Raw genomic sequence first — 25,210 nt, forward strand, 5'->3', positions numbered from 1 at the left:
CCCTAAGCCCCTTATATCTTTTATACAATAGATATGTCTGCAAAATAAATACCACACCTTTTATTTTTCTTGTGTCTCTCGTACTGTGGCATCCCCGTGACCCGTTATGTGCGGCCCATTGAGAGTCCGTGGGCATTGTACATGCAGCAAACATATCATCATCATCATCATCATCCCAGTCTGAAAGAAACACTGAATCCTATAGGTATCCTTCTTGCTACAGAAAAGATAGAGGTCTGCAAATTAAATGCCATACCTTGTAAAATCCATTCTGTAGCTTTGCATTGAAACCCCTAATATAGCTGTGCCATTGTGAGTCTGTGGGCATTGGACACATGGCACATATTTGCTTGTTAAAAGGAAAAAGAATACCATAGCATGCTTTTAGGCACTGAGAATCTGTAGCATCATCCTAATAAACACAAAACAGTTATTGTAAATATGATTCCCTATATATACAGTATATATATGCCTTGCAATATCTTAAAATAGTTATAAAAGCACTTACATTTGTCTTGTCCATCCTGAAGAGTCCTTCTTTACCGGTTAACAGAGATGTGCATCTATATTTAAATGCCTAGCCCCTTTCTTATCAGTTTCAACTAAATACAAGTCCTGTACCCCCACCTCAATGCTGTTGCGTCACATATAATCCTTGAGTCACTCCCCTTTACAGAACAGAAATAACATGTTTCCAAAAACTGCTTTATTTGAAATTCGCTCCATTTACATTAACATTTTCTTGTAATAAATTTCTGATACAGTTTGGCATATCAATCTCTTGACAGATATCAGGGTCTCCTCTTGTATCTTTGTCATTAATGTCTGTAGGTCCTTCGACTTCTCAATGCTTTTTATACAGGCATTGACTTCGTTCAAGGTATCCCTTGTGAAATACAATTTATTCATTTTGTCAGAAATATTAATAATTGTCCATACAATTTGAGGTTTAGATATTTGAAGACACATGCTTTTGACAACACTTGCTTCAATGGCTCTATCCAACTGATCCTCATTTTGCAGGCAGCCCATTAAACAATGGTGGAGAATTTTGACAACACAACTCTTGACAATTTGTAAAAGTCCTGTATTCTGATGAGTGGCCAGTTCTGAAAGAAGAAATACAGTACATTATATATTCAATTTTCAAATCATGAAACTTTTTTGGTTTACATGTTCTGCATACCCTCACCATTGGTTGTTTGGCAGAAACGGTAATAACATATCTTAAGCATCAAGCCACACTTACTCTCATTATTAAACGTTTTACACTTTTTCCTAACACGTCGGGCTCTCTTTGGTGATTCAGGTCTCACATTTACAGCGAATAAATCAGCCTCTGACTGTAACTTAGCATTATTTTGATTATTTCTGAAGCAAGGATCCATGTTAGTAAAATCTATCTACATTTTAAGCAGAGGTGTTGGCAAGTGTCTGCAGAGACCTCCTTTTTATCAGCCTTTTGAAAAAGCAGGTCACGCCTGGGACAGGCCTGAACATGCCCAAACCCCTCCTGTCACACGTGTGTATACAGCGCCTGCCCACACGCTAATTCCCTGGGACATGCCACAAGCCCTGTACCGTATTGCTGTAAATAAGCATGCACATAAGTACCCCATTTTATTTTTATTTTTTACATTTATCGCCTGTATCCCACTCAGGAATTCTGTTTTTCAGCCTTTTACCTCTTATCCTTGACCCCTTTCAGAAAAGAAAAGCCCTCGTACAAAAAGGCCTTTTGCAAAATAGTATTTTTATTTTTACAACCTCTCTGTAATGTAGAAAAACCTAGAACTAAGAAAAGGTGGTGTCCGAATTCTGTAGGGAATTGAAGTCCATGACATCAGGCAGAATGCAGCAAATTGCTTCCGTTTCTGGTGTCATTGTATCTTCTTCCTGTATGATCTCATTCTTGCTCTGGTCTGTGTTATCTGACCTTCTTCTGAGTGGGGGAAGAGGGAAGAGGATTGTCCAATTAGAACACTGTTGCTTGCCTGTCTTTTTATCTGCCTGTGTAAAACTGTATAAAAAATAAAGCACTTGAGGGACTTCCGGTTGGCATCACGGCGACCCAGACGGTGGAGTAGCAGGGCTCTTAGGAGCCCCACGAAACCCCCATCTGTTATGCCACCGCCGGCAGGTCTATGCACCTACCCTATCCTGAAGGAACGGGGGAAAGAGAGGGACCCCTCAGTCAGCCGAGAGGAATGGGCAGGTTCCTCGGGGCTGGAGGATTACCCTCTGCGGTGGCGGTGGCTCAGCGGCAGCCATGGCGGCTGTCTCGAGGCTGTGGCAACCGGGAAAAGTGATGTGCAGGAGGAAGAAGTGAAGAAATAGAGCAAACTGTTTGGAAGCCGGGTAAGTGACTTAACCCAGGCAGGAACAGCACTTAAAAATGGATTTCAAAAAGAGAGCTCCTAGCCTTAAACAGTGGCTACAGACTGTGGAGGCAAGAAGATTTAAAAAGTTATTTGCTGGAGGAAGAGACCCATCTATGAATTACCCTTATAATTGAATGCCATGGAATGTGTTCTGTCCCCGTCCCACACATGCACCCCCACAGATGGCCCGGAGTTAATAAGCCACACGACAAAGTCTTTAAAGATAAAGCTGGCAGCAACCCAGTGGCTAGCTGCCAATTCAGACTTACTCACACAAAACAAAGATTAGACTGCAAGCGTTCCGATAAAGCAGGCAAAGTTTCAGCAATATAAGGATTAGTCTGGAGACTTCCGGTTTGCTTCTCGTAGCCACCAGACGGTCCCTTGGGACCGCCAGCCCCTTCGCCTGTAAAGAGCCGCCTTTACAACAGAAAGGCGGCTCGAAAAACTCCATTTCCAGGAGGAAATGTGAGATAGAGCAGGTGAATGTAGGTAGAGCTTTCTGTGTAGCCCCCAGAGCTTTTTTTTACTCTTGAGGGCGAGCGGATGAGGCTCCCTATATCACTCGCCATTTGCTCCGGGCGTTGGGAGACCTCTGCTTTTTTGCAGAGCAAGGCTACGAAAACAAGCTTTTCAAGATAACTAACAGATTAAGTAAAGAGGATGAGACTTGGACCTGGATCTGTGACCCTAAACTGCAAGTATTTATACTTATTTTGCAAAGGATATCGAACAAAGTAAAAAAGAACTTTTAAAATGGCGACTGCCGAAATTTGAGCAGGGAAGCTGAAAAGGGAAAGTCCTTCCGTTTCTTATTAAGCCACAAAGTAGCGGAATAAATACTCCTAGCTACAATTGAAGAAAAAGCTCCACTTTTGTGTTTTGTGTTTTCTCCTTTCTGGAGACTGGATTTGATATTGATCTCGTTTGGAAAGAAGCTTTGCTTTTTTTTTTTTTTTCCTTTTTAAAAGTTTGCCTGTGTGGAAATATGGCGTTTAGGCTTACAAAGCCGGACAAACAAGCAGGGGGGGGGATTCCCCCATCCACAAACTATATGAACAAGTTCTTATTTTACAGTCTCAGAAAACTGATTTTAATATAATTGAATTTCTTCTGGAGGAGATTGTGAGAAGGGATGAGATTATGAATCAGAACTTTGAGAAATTTAAGCAGGAAACTAAAGAATTGGTGCAATTAAAGTTTGATATTTTGCATTGAAAGATTATAAAAATGGCTAATGGTTTCTCAGAATTTATCACTAGGTTGGATACAAATATTAATCTATTAGAGTCTAAAATGGAAGAAATTGAGGACAATTTGGAAAATAAAATAGAAAAAATTGAAAATGATTTGATAAACATTCAAGATAATAGTTTAGAAGAAAAACCAAAAATGGAAGTTGATCCAAAGATTTGTAATGTAGAAAATATACAACAACGGATTGAAAAGGAAGTTTTAATGATGCAATATAATTTTACTGAATACGCGATTAGATTGAGAGGATTACAGGAAAATAACAGAGATGACTTAAGGAAAATATCTTCTGAAGTTCTGGCTGGGATTTTAAAGGTTCAACCTGAGGAGGTATTTTGTAGGATCGATAGAGTCTATAGAATAAACTCCTGGATTGCAAAGCAAAGGCAATTGCCTAGAGATGTGGTGATTTACTTTACAGATAAAGAAATAAGAAATAATATTGTGCAGAAATCTTTTAAGTCTACTTTGCAACTGTTTGGAAGAAAGATTTGGATATATAAAGAATTACCGCCTAAGATGTTATTGGAAAGAAAGAAATTTGGTTTTCTGGTGGCTGAGCTTAAATAAAGAAATATCTTATTCAGATGGAATGCTCCAGTTGGTATAATATTGAGATATCAAGGAGAAAGATATCAATTAAATACTGTTGAAAAAGCGGAAGAATTTTATCAAAAAATTTTTTAAATGAACTTAACATCTTTATGCACAACACAAGAAAAGCAGAAGGAGTTAGAAATAAAAGAAAAACATCGAGACACAGAGGCCTTTGTAGATGAATTGCCTTTGGATTCTTCAGACACCTCAGCTGGATTATTTATGAATAAGAGAAAAGTGGCATCGGATTTTAACGTGATGATTCATCAAGTCACAGACAACCATGGAAATCAACTAATTGATACACAACTTACAGAAAAGAAGTATGAGTCACAAAAGCAAAACCAACAAGATCAAGTTATAAATCAGAATGAAAACCGATCAGTTGATACAAAACCTGCAGAAAGGAAATTAGGATGGAGATCAAACCCACAAAAAGAAAGGAAAAAAAGAAACAGGTCTCACAAAAATAAAAATTTCTAAATTAAGCAACAGCGAAGCCAGTTATTTTTAAAAAATACATGATTGAATATTTGAGGAGATGGTTGAGGCGAAGTAGTGGTTAATATCATCCTGAGGAGAGTGACGGACCTCTGCAGTGCCATAATTTTGGGATGTGAAAAGGGCCTTAAACTGTTCGATTGGAATTATCTATTTTTTGTTTTCTTTTCATTGATCAACGTATTATATCTATGCTGAGCTATAAGGCAAGAGAGTTATGTTGGGGCATGCAGAAGATCTGGTTGTTACCCCATTATGGCGATGGGAATTAATAATCCTGAAGAAAGCCACTATTACAGATATTATATGGAATACAATTATAAAGTCACTCGGGTGGTTGTTTTCTTTTTTTTTTATATATATATGAAGATATTCATTATTGATGGGGGCAGATGATAACTGAGGATTTTGAATATTCTGTTGCAACTGGGATGTTATGTTACCCTAATATGGAGGATGGAGTCAGCAATCCAGTGGAAAGACATCAAAGAAGATATTATATGGATTATAAATTTAAAGTCATTGATTTTGTCTATATAAGGGAATATTCTCTAGTAGGATGGGCAGAAGAACAAAGATATTAATGAATTGTTGTGTATGGTAATTTTGTAGGAAAGTGGGTGGAGACAGGCTAGTGTATTGATTGTATAGATTAAGAAAAGGGATGCTTAAGAGATATATTTATGGGAGTGGAGGAAATGGATAGAGCAGAACAAATGTAAAACTAGAATTCATGGGGAAGGCTGCTTTGAAATGTCATATTAATATACACAAAAGATTAAATGTTAAAGTAGGATTTATTATATAGTTCTAAAGTGGAAGGTTGTTTTGAAATGTTATATTAATATATAGATATAAGTATGGGGGAGGAGGAAAAAAAAGGGCAGATTATTGCTAAATTGGGAGTTATAATAATATTACTGTGTTAAATCAGAAGTTATTATATAGTGTTATAATAGAATGTTATTCTGAAGTGCATGGTAAGAGGGGCAAGTAATAATATTAATAATATCATTAGAAGTAAGGGTCAGTATTTGGAGGAGGGAGTAAGGGGATGGTAAAATATAAAATCTGTTATGTATCAGGTTTTTTTTGAAGAAGTCACAGGGGTGGTGGGGTGGTGAGGGGGGGTTAGGGAGGAGGGGGGGAAAAAGGGGGGGATTTGTAATTGAAAACTTTTTCAATTAAAAAAAAAAGGATTAGTCCAAATGCAGTCCGACAAGGCAGGCAGAAGTCCAGTAACGCAGAGATCATGGATTATTTCTAGTTTTTGCTTATCACAAACTGAACCGGCCACCACAACCACATTTATACCCTGTGGGGTGTGGTCCAGTGACTCAGCTAATCTCTGGCACGCCTTCCCCTCTGCTGCACACGCTTCTCCCTGCGCCACTGTCAAGGATCCAGCCAGCACTTATCTCCTTCGTTGCTGTCCACCTGTGGCTGCAGGGATGTGCTTGGCTCTGGGCCTATCTCTTGGCCTTCGGTGTCCTCCGGAGGCATTGCCAGAGAGGAGGGTCCTGGAGAGGGACGCCTTGCCAACTCCTCTCCCTCACTCTCAGAGTCTGCATCTGTCGATAGCCCAGGCTCAGGCAATGGAGCCACAACAGAATGGCTGTTAGTTGGAAATTGTAAACTTTGAAATTTTTTGTCATTGAAATGGATTACTTTTGGAGAGATAAAGAGGGAAGAGGTGGTAAGCAGAAATCTTTTGAAGCAACTGGGAAAGCTCAGCGGAGAATTACAGCTAAAATGGAGTCATGCCGTGGAGAAGTGAAAGTTTAAACCTGTGGATTGCTTTTGAATTAACTTAGACACAATGTATCTTGTTACCTAAATTGGTTTATTATGAAAACAATTAAGGAGCTCTAACTTTGGGGATTTTTAACTTGTTTATTGGTGGTATTAAGGAAAGAAAGAAGAAATAAGAAACAAGACGGAATAATTTAAACTATCTAAGTAGAAGTGGCAGAGGAAGCTAAAATGGTTGCCTATTAAGAAGAAGTGAAAGTGAAAATTGTGCTTGCTACTTAAAGGAGAAACTTTGACTCTTGCTTTCTCAATTGGATTATTTTGAAGGAAAACTAAAAAAGTTTGATTTTAGATGTACTTATTTCATTTTTAGACTACCTATGGATAGTTGGAAAGAAGGAATTAACTGGCCAATTAAAACTGTTGATTAAAGGCGAGGCAACAAAAGGAAAGGGCGTAGAAACGAAAGAGGACATGACAATATCACATAGGGAACAAAAAAGAACTAAACTCTTTAGTCTTTATTACTTTACTGATATTGGAATTGAAAAGAAGGGAGGGGAATTTGGGTAGCAAGATGGAAAATATTACATTCTGATTAAAACGGATGTAAATGTTTTTTACTGTATGTAATTGATGTTTAAATAATATAAGGAGGAGATTTCCTCTTCCTTCTTTTACTCTCTTTTTTTACTTTTTCTCCTTTTTTCAAAATTTATTTTATCATTCTTTCATTTTATTCCCCTCTTCCTTTTTTCTGTTCCTTTGTGGAATTCTTTTTTTTTTTAGATCCTTTTCGCCATACCTTTATCTTTTATTTTATTTTTATTTTTTTATCTTTTTATTTTTTAATTATTCCCTTTTCCCCTTCTGTTTCCTTTTTCACTTTTCATTACCGTTATTAAGAGAAGTGATTTTTAAGGTGGGAAAAATCTGATTTTAGAAAAACTATAAGAAACATGAAGAGTATGAATGAATTTTTGATTATTAACAAGAATTATTGACATATTTAATGATTACAGAAATTTGCTTTTTTAAAGGGTCTAAAATATTTTTTTTTACAGAAAATAAGAAAATGTTAATGAAGCCTTTATTAACAATTGTTTATAGATTTAAATTATTTTCAAAGCGAGAAATGTTATTATAGAAAAAATACAAGAAATTTGAAGACTATGAAAGAACCTTTTAAGTATTAATAAGAGCTTTAATGGTTATAGAAAATTGATTTTAAAGTGGATTACAATGTTGTTGTTGGTTTTTTTTTCTCTTTAAAGTAAATAAGAGAATGGGAACGAATTTTTGAATATTAATAAGATTTGCTTATAGATTTTACAATTATGGTAAATTGTTATTGATCAGATGATTAAAGTTAAATTGTGAATTAGTTACATACAAGGTTAGGAGTGGCGGAAAGCACCCCTGGAGAATAGATGATTAGGCTGTGAACCAGCCCAAAATAAACTTAGGAGGAGCAGAGGAGATAAATGCTGGAGAACAGTTAGAGCCAAACTGTGAACCAGTTAAATATAAGGTAAGGAGTGGAGGAAAGCACCACTGGAAAACAGCTAACTAAGCTGTGAACCAGCCAAAAATAAACCTAGGAGGAGTGGAGGAGACAATGCTGGGGACCGGGGACCAGTTAAAATAAACTGTGAACCAGTTAAATATAAGGTAAGGAGTGGAGGAAAGCACCACTGGAAAACAGCTGAAAAGCCGTTATTCAGATAAAAATAAACCTAGGAGGAGTGAAGGAGAAAATGTTGGAAAGCAGTTAAAACCAAACTGTGATCCAGCCAACAAATAAGGTTAGGAGTGGAGGAACATCCCTGGAAACCAGTTAATTAAGCTGCAATCTAGCCAAAATAAAATTAGAAGGAGTGAAGGAGATATCTTTGAAGAATAGTTACTGATTTTGAAATGTTTTTTAAGAGAAGAATAAAATATTATATGTTGATTATTAGATGTGATTTAAAAGAAACTGACTTGATTTGGGTCTTTGAAGTAAGGAGAATATATGAAATACTGATTGTTAAAATGATAAATGAATATTATAAAGAGCTGTTTAAATTTGAAGTTTAAGATTTAGGGTGACTACATAATAGAATGTTAAATGTTAGAATAAGATGTTAGACTGAATGACAAAAATTGGGTTTAGATTTGTTTTTGTTTGTTTGTTTGTTTTTTAAGATGTTAATTGATGAAATTTGGAATTTATACTTATTTTATACTGGACCAAACCTTTGCTCTAAAAAGATGTTGTTTTATGTTTTATGTGAAAAATAATTAAAAATTTTCAAAAAAAAAAAAAAAGCTCTTGGGAAGAGCGGGAGAGACATCTTCGCACAGAGCAAAAGCCTGGACCTCTGATTTACTACATCTGGCGCCCAAAGCAGGGACGGCCCTTCGTGGGAAGCAACACCCTTAACATACTCATCATCGTCTGGATAAATAGACCCCTGGTACCTTCATCCTATGTGGATCCCTAATGGTGAGTGTGGGTTGCAATCTGTCTCAATATCAGAAAGCTCATGTGCGGGAATTTAGATTCCTATTACACAAGTCTGGCGTGACAATGTGCAGACTGACAAAAGGAAACTGGTAGTTGAGATAGGGAAACGTTGTCCCTTTTATCTGGAACAGGGGACACCTTGTTTGAGAGATAGAACAAAAGTAGGGCATGCTTTACATCTTGAACCTAGGGCTTCAGTGCAAATATTACATCAATGGTATTAATGTCATCAAGCAATAGAAAAATATGGCTCTGATGCTTTAGAAGGGCAACAATTAACTACAAGCCCTCCACCTGATAATGATAAAGTTAAAATTGTCACCCCAAAACCATCTTTAATGGAATCATCAGCTTCTGCTGAAGGAGATAATTCTATTGCATCCCCACAGCCAATGTACACCCCCATTAGGCAGATTTTAGAGAAACAGTTAGAAAAAAAGGGGGGGGGGATATGGAAGAAATTGCTGATATGCTTTCTGTTTGTTCACCGGTCGCAACTTTGCAAGTTTCTTCTGAACATGTTTATCAAGCCTTCAGAAAAGTGCCTGTTTCTGGCAAGCCTCAACAAGCCTTCTCTAACATCAGGCAGAAGGCTAATGAGCCGTATCCTGATTTTATTAACAGATTACAGGATGCTTTACAACGACAGATAGACAATCCTGAAGCTCAAAATGAGTTGTTGATGAGGCTGACAAAAGACAATGCCACTTCTGAGTGTCGAAGGGCAATTGTTGGGCTAGGAAAAGATCCTGATTTGGCAGATATGATTAAAGCATGTCAGGATATAGGAACATTCTCTTATCAAACCAATTTGTTAACAGCTGCTTTACCACCAAGCAGCAAACCTCAAGGAAAGTGTTACAATTGTGGAAAATCTGGTTATTTTAAAAGAGAGTGTAAAAATCCAAGGGGGGGCATGTCTGTAACATCTCGCCCTCTCTTTCATCAGGGATCAAAACCCTGGTATATCATTGTATGGATGACATTTTAATTGGAGCACAAAAAATACAATCTAATTGGCTTTCTGAAATACAAAATGATTTATGTGTCTATGGATTGCAAATTGCCCCAGAAAAAATACAGCTGCACGCTCCTTATCTGTATTTAGGACATAAAATGTTGCAGTCTTTTTCTGCTCCGGCTTTTCCTTGTTTAAAGTTATCCAAAGTTATTTCCTTAGTAAATTTGCAACAATTGCTGGGTACTATTAATTGGACCCGCCCATATTTTTCTTTACCTATGCATTTACTTAGTCCATTATTTGAGTTATTAACTAAAGGAAAAAAGCCAGGAGATTTAATTATAGTTCCATCTGTAGTATTTGCTACAGTTGAGAAAGTTCATAACATCTTGAGTATTCAGTTTGTGGATCGAATCCCTCATAGAGATTGTCAGTTATCTCTTTTAATATTTCCTACTAGTAAGCTGCCCACAGGAGTATTGGCTGTTTTAGAACAGAAAAAGTATATTGTATTGAATGGCTTTATTTGTCCCATACACCAACTCAAAATGTTTTGCCCTTTATCCAAGCTACTGCTGAACTTATAACCTTGGGGTGAACTCGAGCTTATCGAAGAAATGGGACTGATTTAATAAATATTGTTCTTTCTATTTCAAAATCTGACTTTCACTTTTATTTTCAGAATAATTTATCTCTTCAGTGTGCTCTATGTAGATTATATTTCATATCATCTGCCTAAAAATCCTAGGCTTGTTTAATTACTTTGTTTTTCTCTGTTCGTTAATTGCTTTCTCCTTCTCCACTATCGTAAGCTCTTACTGTTTTTTCTGACGGAGGACGAACGAGAGGAGCGATTGCTTACATGACAGGACAGTTTTCATCTCAACACTCAGAATTGTCTGCTATTATCTTAGCTTTCCATACTTTTTCTCAACAGCCTTTTAATCTGATCTTTGATTCTCAGTATGTGTGTCAACTTATTTTTAATCTTCCAGGTGCTTATATCACGCCCAGGATTGACTCCAATCTTATGACCCTATTTCTCACTTTATAGCAATTACTACAAGACCGGAAGCATTTATATTTTGTCTCTCACATACATAGTCATTCATCCCTTCCTGGTCCTCTTTCTGAAGGCAACAGTCATGCTGATGCTGCTGTTCATGTTTTACCTACTTTGTTTACAGATCCATTTTTTAGTCATTCTTTTTTCCATCAAAATGCCAGGGGGCTGACTGAACCAGAAAAAAACTAAGATGATAGTCAAAAATATGACACAAGATCGACAACATGAACTTGAAAAGAGGACAGGTTTTGAGATTGTTTCAAAGGTTAAGTATTTAGGAGTTCAGGTTGCAGAATCTAATATGAAACTGATTCAAAATAATTATGAGGTGTTGTGGCGAGAGGTACAAAAGGACATGGAGACATGAAAAAAACTGCAGCTTTCTTTACTTGGAAGAATAGCAGCAGTGAAGATGAACATTTTGCCAAGATTTCTTTTTTTGTTCCAAATGATTCCGGTGCTTAAAAGTGATAAACAATTGAAAGAGTGGCAAACTGGAGTGAATAAGTTTGTCTGGAACGAGAAAAAACCAAGAGTGAAATTGAAAATTATGCAAGATGTTCCGGAAAGGGGAGGTCTTAAACTTCCAAACCTACAGTTATATTATGAAGCAGCAGCTTTGACTCAAGCAAGCGATTGGTTTGGAAGGAAAAAGACTGGAATATTGAATATAGAAAGTTTTGATCTCGAATTTGGTTGGCACGCTTACTTGTTTTATGAAAACAAAGTGGATAAAGTATTTAAAAGTCATATACTTAGAGATTCTCTGATGAGAGTATGGAAGAAGCACCGATTGAAATGGGATTATAAAATACCGCTATGGCTGGATCTTGGTCATATTATGTGGAATACAAATATAATGTCACTCGGGGGGTTTTTATACAAAGAGGTTCTTTTTACAGATGCGGGCAGATGGCAGTTGAAGACATTACAGACACTGTTGGATGAAGGGATTAACTTAACTTGGTTTCAATACAATCAACTACAATTGAGATGGAAAGAGGACCAAAAAACTGGTATTATGTTGCATGAGGAAGAATTGGTTAGACATATAAAAGAGAAAGGTCCAATGCATATCAAAAGGCTATATAATGTTTTGTTAGAAAGGGACTCAGAAACTGAATTGGTTAAAGATTGCATGATTAAATGGGCACAGAATTTTGCAGAACCAGTAATGTTGGAAACATGGGAGAAAATATGGGTTCAGAATGTTAAATTTACGCAATCGCAAAATTTGAGGGAAAATTTTTATAAGATGTTTTACAGGTGGCATTTAGATTCCAAGAAATTATCCTGTATGTATCCTAATGTTCAGCCAAAATGTTGGAGATGTGATTGTTTAGATGCTACATATTATCATGTTTGGTGGAATTGTAAGAAAGTTAAGGCTTTTTGGATAAAAATATGGTGGGGTGTGGGATGGGGGGGGAAAATGGGGTGAAAATGTAATTGTAAAACTTTTGCAATAAAAAAAAATGCCAGGGGGCTGGCAAAAGCTTGCCACATTCCATTCCACTAGAGCAAGCTAAGCAAATTGTTTCATCCTGTCCCCAATGTTCTGGGGCATCCCTCTCACGGGACACGGGAGTTAATCCCCATGGTCTCACCTCTAATCAATTATGGCAAATGGATATTATCCATGTTCCCTCTTTGGCTCCTTGGAACTTTTTTGCAATTTTGTACAACCTGGAATATTGTTGTTACTCATGGTCTTCCCTATAATTCCACAGGTCAAGCCATTGTGGAACATGCTAATACGTCCTTTAAGGACTGCCTTCACAAGCAAATAAAAAAAGAGGGCTCTCGGGTACCAAATTTGTCATGGGTAACACAAGAGGTTAAAAAAGTTTTATTTACTTTGAATCAATTGAATTTTTCAATTTCTAATTTGACTGCTTATCAGCAGCATTTTCAACAAAAAACAAGTTTGCCGCCTCCTCTGGTATATTATAGAGCATTACCAGACAAAACATGGTTAGGACCGGTCCCTTTATTACTTGGGGGCGGGGTTATACTGCTGTGTTTACACCTACAGGACCTTTGTGGGTTCCAACATGTTGTGTTCATCCAGCCATGGATGTTGTGGCACCAACCTGAACCTTATCCCAGAGATGGCAAAGGTGCCCCTACATCAATCCGATCCCGTCATGCCAGTCATCCAGTGACATGGGGAGATGTGAAGAATTTGACCACCAAAGCGCAGGCAGTATGCAGCAGCAACAAGTAGAACAAACACCCGAGAATTTGTGTGCTGCCATTTTTGCGGCTGTAACTGCCAATTCTGTAGCCATAATTTGTTTATGTTTGATTGTTAATAATTGTACTTTGGCATCAGCAGCTGTCATATCATCCAAACATTTGCTTGAACAACACATGAAATAAAACTTATGGGTGCAGCTTGCAAACATCACAAAAATGGATGCCTTTTGTTTGTCTGAAGTGTAAGAAATGGAAAATTTGCTTTCTACATGTTTAATCCTTGTACCCCTGCTGTAGTAATTCAAAACTTTACTGATATGAGTATTTGTTTAAAGGGAACTTTGATTAGAAGAATATAGCTCGTTGGGGAGAAGCTGTATATTATTCACCCCCTAACGCAATTGATTTGTATCAGTTCCTGAAGACGTAACTTCGTTGCTTTAACATTTTAGATGAGTCAAGAAACATTCAACATCAACTTAAAATTTTGTATAATTTGACCTTTCATTTGTGTTATTTTAATTGAAGGATGCTGTTTTGTTCAGTGTATTTCTTCCTTTTGTAATATATGTATAACTGCGTTTTGTTTTAAATCCCTTGCTATACTGTCTCAAAGTTATGCCTTATATAAGCAACTGCAAGGATATTCCTCTCCTGATAATAACCCCTTTTTCTGGCCCCTCGTAAGAGGATGGCTTTACAAACAAGATAAAAAAGAGTGGGATGTAGGGAATTGAAGTCCATGACATCGGGAAGAATGCAGCAAACTGCTTCCGTTTCTGGTGTCATTGTATCTTCTTCCTGTATGATCTCATTCTTGCTCTGGTCTGTGTTATCTGACCTTCTTCTGAGTGGGGGAAGAGGGAGGAGGATTGTCCAATTACACTGTTGCTTGCTTGCCTTTTTATCTGCCTGTGTAAAACTGTATAAAAAATAAAGCTCTTGGGAAGAGTGGGAGACATCTTCGCACAGAGCAAAAGCCTGGACCTCTGATTTACAACAGAATTCCTTTTTTCATTTATATTTTCCAGCTTTTTGCCACCGTCCCTGCCACATTTCAGAAAAGCAAAGTATTCATACAAAATGTTTTTTGCAAAATAGCATTTTATTTTTACATACCTGCAACGTAAGCACCCCTTAGAACAAATAAATGATGTTGCTCAAAATCCTTGCATTACAATAGGGCCCTGGCTCAGGAACTGAGCCATAGTTTGCTTACATTTGCATTGATAAAACCTTTCCTAGTATGTTTACATTTACACTGATAAAGTCTTTCTACCATGCTGTGTGTGTAAACAGACTTTTTAAATTAATTTTTGCACACAATCCCCTGTTCAAACAGCAGTCAGCCCTCACTACTTCCTGTAAAATGGGCTGAAATCACAGTCCTCCAAGGGAGGGAAGGGGACCCCGGAAGTGATGTTGTGCTACTTCCTGTAAAAGGGGTTGACAGCCAGACAGGAGAGCGAGGGGTTATGATATCACGGTCCTCCAAGGGCGGGCAGGTTGAAATGATGTCACAAAATGGGCGGATCTAAGGAGTCCCAAAACAAGTCCTCCAAGAGTGGGGTTCTGGAAGTGACATCACAAAAATGGGCGGGGCTAAAGCTCACTAAAAAAACCCGATATGTACTGTACTATTATACACTATATTAAAAGATAAATTGTTTACACTTCCTGCTGGTCTGATATCAGAACACTATGTATACTTCAAATAGACATAGAACATACACTATAGAAAATAGAGAACCAGTCTGGTGAGGTGGTTAAGGTGCTAGGTTAGAAATCATGAAAACTGGCTGAGTGACTCTGGGCCACTCACTCTCTCAGTCTATACAGGACCCCACAGAGTTGTTACTATGGGGAAAATAGGAGGTAGGAGTGTTCGGTATGTTCACTACATTAAATTTTATAGATATAAAAGTATAATAGATAAAATGTGTCCATATCTATATATGTGTCTGTCTGTCTGTCTGTCTGTCTGTCTATCACCAAGTAAATTGTGCTAAGAATTTTTGAAATGTAGTTTTAAACTCACTTACTAGAATATAAGTCCTATTATATTCATTAATATTATCCAAAGAATCTGGGGCTGAAACATCAAATCCACATCTCTGGATCTAAAACGTTTTCCCATTAAAAATTTGAAAACCAGCTAGATCATATAAAACTGAAGTAAAAACATTTCTGCTTGCATCCAACACATTTTCATCTTCATCATTATTCAAGCAAACTTGTCCATTGGGAAACTGTATAAATTAAATTATATAATGCTCTCTCCATCTTCAATAAATCTTACTGTTCTGTTGCCCAGAGTTCTGATTATTAGCCATTTATCCGTTTTAACAATATGTACTGGCTTGATTTTTTTGTTTTATTTTTATTGAAAAGTTTTACAAAAAACATAAATTTTCTTCCCCCCCATATTCCCCCCTTTCCCTCCCCTCGTCCCATCCTCCCCCCCAGACTTCCCAGAGCAAAATACAAGGTGTTTTATTTAACAATCATAAAATAGATTAACCTACTTATCCTTAGACTACTAACTCCCCCCCCTGAAACCTTAACTCCACTATAGATAACAAAATACTTCTAATACTTAACGTTCGTTCATAAGCTATTTGATATTTTCTTGTCTGATATTTATTTTGAATATAATCAATCCATCTTCTCCATTCCGATACATATCTTTCTTGTGTATAATCCTTTAAGTACGCTGAGATTTTTGCCATTTCTGCTGGGTTCGTTACTTTCAGTATCCACTCTTCAATAGTAGGCAAAGAGTCCTTCTTCCAATATTGTGCTACCAACAGCCTAGCTGCTGATATTAGATTCAAAATCAATTTAGTCTCTAATACTGTACAGTCCATAGTTATACCCAATAGGAACAACTGAGGAGTAAATTTCAACCTTCTTTTCAGAATATTCTGCATCACCCACCAAATTTTTATCCAAAATGCCTTGATTTTCTTACAGGTCCACCATATATGATAATAGGTTGCATCATTACATTCACATCTCCAACATTTAGCTTGCAAATTAGAGTACATACATGATAATTTTTTTGGATCTAAGTGCCATCTATAAAACATTTTATAAAAGTTCTCTCTCAAATTTTGTGCTTGCGTAAATTTAACATTTCTGACCCAAATCTTTTCCCACATTTCCATCATCACTGGTTCCTGAAAGTTTTGTGCCCATTTTATCATACAATCCTTAACCAATTCCGTTTCTGAATCTATTTCCAATAATGCATTATACAACCTTTTAATATGCATCTGACTTTGATCTCTAATCTGTTTCACCAAATTTTCCTCATTTTGCATAACACCAATTTTTTGATCTTCCCTCCATCTAGCTTGAAGCTGACCATACTGAAACCAAGTATAAATTATCCCTTCTTCTTTTAATTCATCTAAAGGTTTCAGTTGCAACTTACCCCTTTCCAAAAGAAGAAGTTCTTTATAAGTAATAACCTCTGTTTTTTGCTCTACACTTATATTTTCTATTGCATGTCTGGGATTTGCCCATATGGGTATCTTATAATTTAACTTATATTGGTACTTTTTCCAAACCTTCAACAATGCATTTCTAAGTATATGACCCTTAAACACTCTATCCACTTTTTTTTCATATAACAGATAAGCATGCCATCCATATAACAAATCATAACCTTCTATATTTAACATTCTTTCTTCAGTTAAGTTAAACCAATCACTGATTTGTGATAAAGCAGCTGCTTCATAATACAATCTTAAATTAGGCATTTTAAGACCTCCTCTCTCACGTATATCCTGTATAATTTTCAGTTTCACTCTTGGTTTCTTCCCACCCCAGATGAAAGTCTTAACCCCTTTCTGCCATTCCATCAAATTTCCATCTTTCTTAAGCACTGGTATCATTTGAAACAAAAATAAAAACCTAGGTAGTACATTCATTTTTATTGCTGCTATCCTTCCCAGTAATAATAGTTGTAACTTTTTCCAATTTTCCATTTCTTTCTGTACTTTTTGCCAAAGAGCTTCATAATTATTTTTAAACAATTTCGTGTTTGAGACTGCAATATATACTCCTAGATACTTAACTCTGTTAACTATTTCAAACCCCGTTAATCTCCGTAAATCTTCTCTTTGAGTTATGGACATATTTTTAGTTATCATCTTTGTCTTACGTAGATTTATTTTAAATCCAGATACTTTACCATATTGAGCTATTATGTCCAGCATATAGGAAGCCGCCTCTATAGGTTGAGATAAAGTAACAACCAGGTCATCTGCAAATGCTCTTAATCTATAATCCTGCTGTCTAATTACAATTCCTTTTATTTTATCAGAGTCCCGCAACTTATAAAACAAATCTTCTAAAGTTAGAATAAACAACAATGGCGTCAAGGGACTGTTATGTAAAATGTCTAACTTGTTTATATCTTGTATCTCTACCTTCTTACATCTCTGCAAGGGTTAACAATAATACACGCCCCCTCATTTCCATAACCCTACCTGATTCCTGACTCCTCCCCTTGGGTATAAAAAAGCTCTCTCTGAGGTAAATCTGTGCTGTTCCAGTTGTGTATCTAAAAGAGAGAAACAAAACGTTAAAGGTCTAATGAATAAAGAGGCCTAGGATCTATCTAGGTCTAAAATAAAAGCTTGAAAATAAAATACATTTTGATTAGTGAGTTATTGGGCTAGAACCATCGACTTTAACAGGGATAACCCTGCCTTCTACCTTTCTCAATTTTTAAGGCTTCTGTCAGGCCTCCATTAACTATTATTTGTGCTGTTTGTTCCTGATATATTGCTCTAATTCAGTGGTTCTCAACCTTCCTAATGCTACGACCCTTTAATACAGTTCCTCATGTTGTGGTGACCCCCAACCAGGGGTGGGTTCTAAATTGTTTTTACTACCGGTTCTGTGGGCATGGCTTATTTTGTGGGCGTGGCTTGGAGGTCATGTGACTGGGTGGGCATGGCTATCTGGTCATGTGACCGGGTGGCCATGGCTATGTGTATAGGGACTAGTCAGAGGGCTGAAAAAAGTCATTTCTGACAGGTCCTCGCACTTTTGACTGGTCCTCACACTTATGACCATCCTCACATTTATGCCTGTGTAGCATTCTTAACAACCATGTCACTCATTTCACAACTGCTTCTCTTCAACATGGACCAGTCAAAAATAACTTTTTCAACCCTCTGAGTAGTCCCTGTGCACAAAAGGACTACCCAGAGGGCTGAAAAATGTGATTTCTGACAAGTCCTTGCACTTTTGACCGGTCTTCGCAGTTATGACTGGTCATCATTTATGCTCATTGTACCATTCTTAACAACCGTGTCACTCATTTCACAACTGCTTCTCTTCACCATGGTGACAAGATAGGGCAAAAACATAAATTGTGAGGACAGTTGTAAGTTCGAGGACTGGTCAAAAGTGCGAGGGCCAGTCAAAAATAACTTTTTCAGTCCTCTGAGTAGTCCATATGCATAAAAGGATACAGCAATAGAAAGGGATGAAGGAAGGGAAGGGAAATTAGAGTAGGAGTGAAGGTAAGAGAGGGAGGAAGAGAGGAGGAGAAGGAGAAAGAGGAAGTAGGGAGAAGAAGAAGGGGGGGGAAGAGAAAGTAAGAAAGAAAGAAAAGACAGAGATGGTAGGTTTGAAGAGAAAGATTGCTGTACAATAAAAAAGATGAAAGGGAAGAAAGCCAACCCCAAACAAATATAAAGATATTAAGATAAAGAATGAATTGTTAAACTTTAAAGAATAAAAGAGAACAAATAGGAATAAATAGCAATAATTAGAAACACACATACAAACATACAACGTATTTTCTTTGAACAGAGTATTTGGCCGGTTCACAAATTTAAACAGTTGTAGGAGGTTAGCACCCACCCCTTTCCTAGAAGAATGAAATATTTTGGGAAATATTAGAAAGGCAGAATATTATATTTCCCTGGATGAGAAATGGAGAAACATATTTTACAAAGCAGTTCCCACCTTCCTGCCCCCCACCCTTTATTAATGGGCCAGAGGCAGAAAGTCAATCCTTTGTCAAAGGACATTTGCAACACAATAGCAACAGAAACTAACACAATGGGCCCCATCAAGCCATGTGATCCTGTCCACCATTAAACCATCTTTCCAAGCAGTCTCCATGTTTCCAGTGTCTTTTTCCCCACTTGGAGCAGAACCCCTTCGCATTGTCATCTATTTTTATATCCATCCTCACATTGGTTAATTATGTAATACAGTTGTTTAATACAAATTCAACATTTTAATATAAATCAATTAGTTATATAACTATCTTTTTTGTATATTAATCAATATGAACATGAATATTCCAATTATTTCCATGCAATCCAATTTCTTACAAATCAATTAATTATATTTACCAATAATAATAAACCAAATAATTTCCCCCATATATTCCTCCAAACCACAACTTAACCATTTCTGCTTTCAACACAATATACAATCAATAGTATCTCAATTATTACAATTCCCTAGTTAAATAGAGCTTTTTTTCTTTTGTGTTTTAAAATCTTGAACCTCCTCTTGCCCTAAATTTCCCATTGTTTGCAGTTTTGCACCTACCTTTTTTGGTGAGGAAAAAGAAAAAGAAATCTCTCTGCCTCATTTTGTCACATTGCAGCAAAGACCCTTCTTTACTTTCAATTTCGCTTTTCAGCATAGCTAGGGGGAAAAAAATTTGCTCCAGGAATTTACCTCTTCGCAGCTAGCTCTTTGAAGCTCTGCGGCAAGAATTTAAAGTTTTTTTTCCCTCTAGCCATCAGCTGGGACTCCGGAGGCAGCAATAGATTGGGAGTGGACGGGGTAAACGAACGGCAGGCGATCCAACAGAGGCAGAGGGTGAGGGTGAGTGAAGGCGTGGGGGAGGGGTGAGAGAGGGCTTTGGCGACCCGTGAAATGGCCATTCGACCCCAAAGGGGTCGCGACCCCCAGGTTGAGAACCGCTGCTCTAATTGAATGTATAAAATACTCCCCAAAGTGCATTTTTTCTATTATCTTAAACAAAAATTGCCAATTCAGTCGATCAAATGCTTTCTCTGCATCCAAAAATATGAACGCTGCAGGGATCTGGTTATTTTTTTACATTATATTTCATCTGTCTCCCTTTTATAAAACCTGATTGGTCATTATGAATTGCTTGTTGCATAACTGGCATTAATCTATTCGCTAATATCTTAGCAAAATTTTATAATCAGTATTCAAAAATGAAATTGGCCTAAAATTTTCAGGTTTGATACAGTTTTGATCTTCCTTCGGAATCAATGAAAACAAAAGCTGTTCTCCAAGAGGGTGGAACTCCTCCCCCTAATTGAATTTTACAAAATAGAGCTCTAAGCAGTTCTACCATTTCAAACTGTAAATTCTTATAATAAGCAACTGTTAATCCATCTGTTCCTGGAGCTTTCCCTGTTTTTAACTGCTTAATTGCCGCAATGATCTCCTCAGAAGTTATTGGTTGATTCAATCCTTCTCTCTGTTCCAATGTTAATTCCGAAATATTCCGTTCCTTTAAATATCTATCTATATCTATACCTTGTATTGAGTCACTAGCATATAACTTTGTATAGAATTTCAAAAAAGCCTTTTTAATCATATTCTGTTGGTAAACTTCCTTACCTCTATATTCTATCTTACTAATGACTCGTGATTTCTGTTTTTTCCTCAGCATGTAGGCCAACCACCTACCTGGTTTATTGGCATTACAAAATGTATTATGTTTAGCATATTGTAAACTAGTTGCCACCTGATCAGCCATTAACATATTAAATTGCCCTCGTAGTATATTTATTGTTTCTTTTACTTTCTTATCTCCTGGATTAGATATAAGTAATTGTTATTTCTTTTTTATTTCTTCCTCTATCTCTTTACGCTTCTTTTGTTGTTTTAGTCTATATTTATTGTTCATATGTATTAACATACCCCTCATATAAGCCTTACTAGCATCCCAGACCATTTCCATAGGAGTACCCTTATTCATATTAATAACAAAGAATTCTTTCATTTGTTTTTTAAGCTCTTTCACATTTTCTTCATATCTAAATAAGTTTTCGTTTAACCTCCAAGACCTCCTTTCTCCCCTCTCCTGTTCGAATTCCACCCAAACCGGACTATGATCCGTTAAAGTTCTTGGACGTATCTTCGTCTTCTTCACCCTGGAAATAAAATCATTTGTGGTTAGTATAAAATCAATCCTGGAGAAGGATTGATGTCTATCAGAAAAAAAAGTAAAATCTTTTTCCTCCACATTACGTTCTCTCCAAATATCTCTCTGTTCTATATCTTCCATCATATCAAAAAAAGATTTAGGTAGTTTTGCACGTGTTGAGATCTTTGATAAGCTTTTTTTATCTTTCTGTGTGTCTATTACTCCATTCCAATCACCCATTAATATAAAAGATTTATAGTCCCATTGTATTATTTTACTATGTAAAAATTTATAAAACTTGTCTTGTTGCTGATTAGGGGCCTATATTCCAATAAAAAGCATTTTTCCAGTCTGTGTTAATAATTCAATTGCAATATATCTTCCTTGATCATCTGCCTCAATTAAATTAGCTGATAGTCCTTTCCTTACATATATGACTAGTCCATTTTTCTTCTCTAGCGCTGATGCCACAAAATGTGTACCTAATCTTGAATTTATCAAATATTTTTGATCTGATAATCTGATATGTGTTTCTTGCAAGCAAATAACGTCATTGTTAAATTGTTTCAAGTAGTGAAATACTTTCTTTCTTTTTTGTGGTGAATTTAGGCCATTGACATTCCAAGATAGGAATTTAGTTGCCATCTTTAGCCTTTCGAAGCCTTGTGAGCATCAGCTGAAGCTCCTCCTCCACCTTACTCTTCGGCCTAGCCCCCCCCCCCACTGCTTCTGTTTTTTGGACTTCTTGAGATAAACCTTGAGATTGTTGCCTTTTTAATTGTTGTTCTTGAAGTTTATAAGTTGATCGGGTCAGTCGTTGTACTTTCGGCTCTCCCTTCTTAGGTGGTTCCAAAGTTGGGGGTAAGCCCCCAAGATCCAAATCTTCTTCCATAATAATTCCTCCAGCTGCAACTTCAGCATAGGTTTGTATCTGTTTTCCATCTTTTTCTTGTTGTAACATCTCCGTTTTCTTCCTTCCCCACTTTGGTGAGGGTGGGTATCCAGCCTTTAAAACATTTACATAGAAATCTTTTGCCTTCCAGACTGTGTTTAACCGGTATCTTTCTCCATTGTAAGTCACTATTAGACCAATTGGAACGTCCCATCTGTACGCCACTTGTTGATTTCTCAGCTCATTTACCAGGAAGCCAAAGTCTTTTCTACTTCTCAACATCTTTGGAGGAATCTCTTTCAAAACCACCACCTCTTGCCCAGCCACCTGAACTTTATTCTTGTAAGAAGCTTGTAAAATATCATTTCTGATCCTCCTAGTTGTGAAATAGACCACCACATCTCTTGGCAGCTGTCTTTATTTTGCCAACCAGGAATTAACCCTGTAAATTTTATCAATTTGAATTGCCACATCTTCTGATCTTTCTTTAATTATCTCTGCAATAGCATCAGCACAAATATCTTTTAAGTTTTCTTTGCTATTTTCTTTCAGGCCTCTCAATCTCAAAGCAAACTCCATGGATCTGTATTGTAACATTACCAATTCATCATCCACTTTCTCTGTTCTGGTCATGACATCACCCATTTTACTTTCCAAATTTAAATTGGCTTCATTAATTTCTTCAACTTTCCCATCAAGCTGGATAACAAGGTTTGACAATCCTGATACAGCATAAACAATATCATCTCTTATTTCATCATGTTTTTCTGCAACCACCTCCTTGATTGAACTGATATCCTCCTCAACTTTCTTTAATTTCCCTTTCACAAGTAGTGTTAGATTATTCATTGCTGTGGCTTGATTATTCATAGCTTCTTTCATTGCTATTGCTTGATTATTCATGGCTTCTCTCACTGATGTTGCTTGATTATTCATAGCTTCTTTCATAAACTCTTTAAAATCATTAAGTGCAGCCTCCTGACTCTGAGTCTGAGTCTGTGGATCAGCTGGAAGTTGTGCTTTCTGTGTCACCACTGACACAACTGGAGAACCTCCCCCTCCTTTAACAACTCCTGGTTTCACTTGTCTAGAAGCCATTTCCCCCCCCTCTTTTAAAGTGATCTTTGAAAGCCACAAAGTCTTTTAAACAACTTTAAAATGTTTGTAATTTATAGTCTCCAATTTATCAGGCAGGATAGTTTTTTGTTTTTGTTTTTTTACAAACTCTCACTTCCCAGCAGTTAATAAGCAGCTAGTCCCTCTCCCAGTGCAAAGTTCTCAAGCACTTTTGTTTCTGGCTTTCACTTTCAAAACCATAACAAAGACGCCATCTTCAGCCTCCAGCTCAATAAGTTTCAGTTTGAAACAAAGTAACTTCAGAGTTAAACTCTGTACTTTTAAAGCTTGTTCTCCTGTTTTCCGCTCTGCCTGCGCTTGTAATCAGTCAAAGTCACTTTTGAAAGCAGGATCGGATCGCAGCTTCTCGCTCTGCTTTCGCAGAGTTGTCCTGACTCCGGAGCTTCTTGGTGGGCTGGCTGGGGAGCTCTCACCCTCCAAGCCTCTGGAAATGTTCCAGAGGACTTTCGGGGAGCTGTACTCTCGCCCACCGGCTCTCCTCTCCTTCTTTTCCCGAAGGAGAGTTTTTCAGCTGCCAGATAGCCGGTTTGCGCTGTCAAAGCGGCTTTTACGGAGACGCAGGGCTGGCGGTCTTAAAAGACCGTCCATGGAGCCGGCGGTGCCGACCGGAAGTCCCTGGCTTGATTTTTTTTGATGAACTGTATGATTTAAGTTACATAATTTAAGAACTGTGCTTAATTTTTTCTCAATATCTGTATAATTTGTTAAATGCTACAAGCATCAACATAACCCCAGATTGCCTTGACCTTTGTGACATGCATACCTTTAAGCAGAGAAGTAAACTTGCATGTGAATTATAAGAGGATCTCAAGGAAATAAGCTTCCTGCTGAAGTTTTCATAACTCCATTTTCTAAATATAAACAATTGTAAGAAACAAATATAACTAGTAAGTAGACATTTGGATTTTGTAGCATAGTGCAGAATGACACCTGGGCAGGTGTTTTTCTGCTAAATCTATAAATAAGTATAATCATTTTGTAGCCCCCAAAGAATAAGGTAATGTTTGCTTGTATGTTCATTTTTTTATTTTAAATTGAAGTAGCTGAACAAGAGCATTTGACAAAGACAAAAGTTAAGGTCATGGAAAGCTCTGGTTTGTTTAACTGGGTTTTGCGGAGTTAGCCACCATTAGTTGTTTTTACACATTAAACCAGAATACCCATAATAGTTTACAAGCCACAACAGTTGAATTCTAACACTGAATGAACAATATTATTTAATACAACATATAACTGCAACTTCAGTACCCACAAGATCTTCTAGGGCCGTGATGGCGAACCTATGGCACGTGTGCCACAGATGGCACGTGGAGTCATATTGGTGGGCACGCGAGCGTTGCCTTAGCTGAGCTCCAGCACGCGTGCATGTGCTGGCCAGCTGATTTTCGGGCCTTCTGGGCCCAACGGAAGTAAGCAAATGGGCTGTTTCTGGCCTCCGGTGAGGTGGGGAAGGCTATTTTCACCCTCCCCAGGCTCCCAGAAAGCCTCTGGAGCCTGGGGAGGGCAAAAAATGGGCCTATCGGGTCCACCGTGCCATCACATGCCAAAAGCGGCGGGAGCACGGGGTGGTCGTGCACACGTGCATGGGGGGGCAGGACGCATAGAATTATGGGTGTGGGCACGTGCACGTGCGACCACCCTGCATTCCCCCCGCTTTTGGCACGCGATGGCAAAAAGGTTAGCCATCACTGTTCTAGGATATGCTAAAGCATCCTCCTCCTAATGTAGTAGTTCTTTTGCTATATTGTTAAGTATAATGGCTTTCTTTGAAGAAAGACATTATTTGAGGGACAT

General features: G+C 37.4%; 1 long non-coding RNA gene across 1 annotated transcript; it reads right to left on the minus strand.

Annotated features, from left to right (window-relative positions):
* Window positions 1-693: 693 nt before the first annotated feature.
* Window positions 694-24,246, minus strand: LOC139316668 (uncharacterized). Its single transcript, XR_011600382.1, has 4 exons — window positions 24,180-24,246; window positions 21,299-21,394; window positions 17,717-17,790; window positions 694-1,109 (listed from the first exon to the last, which is right to left on the minus strand). It is a non-coding gene; the product is annotated as an uncharacterized lncRNA (long non-coding RNA).
* Window positions 24,247-25,210: the final 964 nt, after the last annotated feature.

This window comes from Pituophis catenifer, unplaced genomic scaffold (genome assembly GCF_029215685.1).
Source record: "Pituophis catenifer annectens isolate HBS135680 unplaced genomic scaffold, rPitCat1.0.hap2 SCAF_4, whole genome shotgun sequence".
In the NCBI taxonomy this organism is placed as follows: Eukaryota; Metazoa; Chordata; class Lepidosauria; order Squamata; family Colubridae; genus Pituophis; species Pituophis catenifer.